Here is a 2,669-nt window from a genome sequence, read left to right as displayed (position 1 = left end):
AAATTCACCCGACCGAATTGTGTCAAATACCCGATTAGCGAACTTAGTTAATCAAAATACCAACTATAATTTAAAAATCATCTTATTTTATTATCACGCAACGCCCTATCCTAAAATCGCCTCTCTGCATACTTACTCTTTGAAATATATTACTTTTGATATGCGTAAAGTTGATTTTAGTACTTTAACTAAGAATCTTTTCAGTTTTATCAATGCTATTAAAAACTAGTTAAATAATTTTATTATAAAAACTGTAAAAATAGCCCTATTCATTTGAACGATTGGGTGACTCATGTATATAATCGGATAAACTTTTGGGAATAGAGTATTGGGCCAGTATAATTGTGGAAACTGGGGACAATTATCACCACGGGTAGAATATTTAAAAAAATAGTTTTTTTAAATCTGAAAAACATTGAAATATGTCCTTTTTGTTTATTAAAATTATTAAAAATCAAATACTAGATATAAACATTAAAACTACATATGTACCACTAAGCCAAGCTACTTACTTCATTAAAAAAAAGTTTGTAAAGTTTCTAAATAACAACTTTAATAAACGCAATCATCGGTGTTTTAGTGGCATTTTGAGTGGACTACTGCAGTTTTGCTCATCGGCGTTTTAGTGGATTAGTGGCAGTCTTCAATCGTATTTTGACTGCTGTTTCTAAATTGAACCCACGCGAGTTTTCCTGCCAGATATTTTGTGTAGGTTCTAGTTAATCCTCGTGCAGCATAAACTGTATAAGTCCACTATAATTCCGCTATAGAATGTTTGCTGGAAAGTTTCAAATTATTTTAAGATTATTATTTATTGCAAAAAAAGACACAAAAAATAAAAAAAAAACAAGACCTACATTTAAATTAAATAACTCGCCGTTATAAAAAGCCTAATAAGTATCAGTCAAACAGTTATATTATAATATATCAAAATTTTTTATAATAGATATGGCATATATATAGCAATTTTCTACTAAATTTACTACCTGGTTTTTTCCTTCCTACACTGGTAAACAAACCGTTTACTTAGTAGCATAAACAAGTTGAAAATTAAATGCATAAATAAAAAAATCATCATTTCTAATATAATTTATGTAAGAATATGTAGCGGACAGTATTTATTTTAAGGTAAATAGCAGACAATGTTTTCATTTAAAGCAAATAATTTCGAAAGCCACGATAGATAAGATAGTAATGCTCAATTTCTTCCAACGTAAGTTTTTTCGTTTCCGGTACAATATAATAAACAAACAGAATACTAATGAAGGATACACTACTTGTAAACCAAAGAGAGCCATTTTCAAAAACCAGCCATAGAAAAAGCCTTTCCATAGGAATAAACAACAGCCAAATAAATGATCTAACAATACCACCAAGAAGTCCTCGAGCACGAGGCGGAAAAATCTCAGACGCTATAATCCAAGGTAATGAACCCCAAATAGTGATAAATATTATCGCATATATGATAAGGTAGGCTACCCACATTTTATCATTTGCCTTCTTGAGATCGGATAAAACTGCAAAGCCGATGCTACAAAAAAGCAAAATAGTACTTCCAAAAAGAAGAAGATATCTGCGATAGAATCGTTCAACTATAAAGCATCCCACTAATGATAGTACCAATTGTAATAAAAAGCAAATTATAATAGTATATAATTCCTTAAAATGCATTAGAAGATGAGATAAATAATTAATGTATCCAATAAGAGTGAACTGATGAATTAAAAATAATAAACTTCCAATTGCGAGAGGTCGAAACAATCCTGGTGACAGAAAATAGTTAACAGATGCTATATGCTGGTGAGATAAAATAAAAGCATTTATGTAAAATATATATATATATATATATATATATATATATATATATACATATATATATATATATATATATATATATATATATATATATACATATATATATATACATATATATATATATATATAATTATCAGGACCGACGACACTGGGAGATCAGGGGGAACTAAGCCCCCTTTTTTTTATAGAAACTTTTTTTTTTAGAAAGCTCTTACACATTTGCCTCTTACTTTAAAACCCTTGTCGTTGGCGCTAAATAATCTTTTTTTTTTTTGCGTTATAAATTAATGAACATTTTCTCAGAAATAATAAAATTGTTGTTATTTTCAAAAATGGTTTCCTTCAAGCCGATATTTTAAAATTAGTATATAAGTAATGTTTGTAGGCAGCAGCATTATGACTTTCTAAAGCCTTAAATTTTGTCAAACATTATGGGACTTACTAAAATTTTTGGAACGTTCTCGACGTTTTTAGAAATCACTTAAACTTTTTGGAGTTTTCTGAACTCTTCAGAAAGTTTTTGAAACTATTAAGGTTTAGACTATATAAGCTGCCTGATTAAGCATCAGTAATAATTATAAATAAGTCTTTGTTTGTCAGATGGTAATCAAATAAAATAGAAGCACATATATTTATTATTATTGCCTTTCAAATATTGTGTTCAAGTATTATCGTTAACCATTATGCTTGTAAAAATAAAACGCTTATACTAGTAAAAGAAACTTGACAAAAAAAACATTGAAAAAAAAGTTTCTTACGATTTTATGAGTCACATAAGAAAAGAAAAACTGTTCCACTAGAAAATCAATAACTGCAGGATAAAACCAGGATACTACTCAAAATCCAAAACATAG

The 2,669-nt window shown here is 28.3% G+C and overlaps 1 long non-coding RNA gene across 1 annotated transcript; it reads right to left on the bottom strand.

The window, feature by feature from the left end:
* Positions 1-406: 406 nt before the first annotated feature.
* LOC136074865 (uncharacterized) lies at positions 407-1,804 on the bottom strand. The gene is made up of 2 exons (XR_010635515.1): positions 987-1,804; positions 407-778 (listed from the first exon to the last, which is right to left on the bottom strand). It is a non-coding gene; the product is annotated as an uncharacterized LOC136074865 (long non-coding RNA).
* Between the last annotated feature and the right edge of the window lie 865 nt (positions 1,805-2,669).

The sequence above is a fragment of the Hydra vulgaris genome, chromosome 01, assembly GCF_038396675.1.
Source record: "Hydra vulgaris chromosome 01, alternate assembly HydraT2T_AEP".
NCBI lineage: Eukaryota > Metazoa > Cnidaria > Hydrozoa > Anthoathecata > Hydridae > Hydra > Hydra vulgaris.
This window is presented reverse-complemented; position numbering and strand designations above follow the sequence as displayed.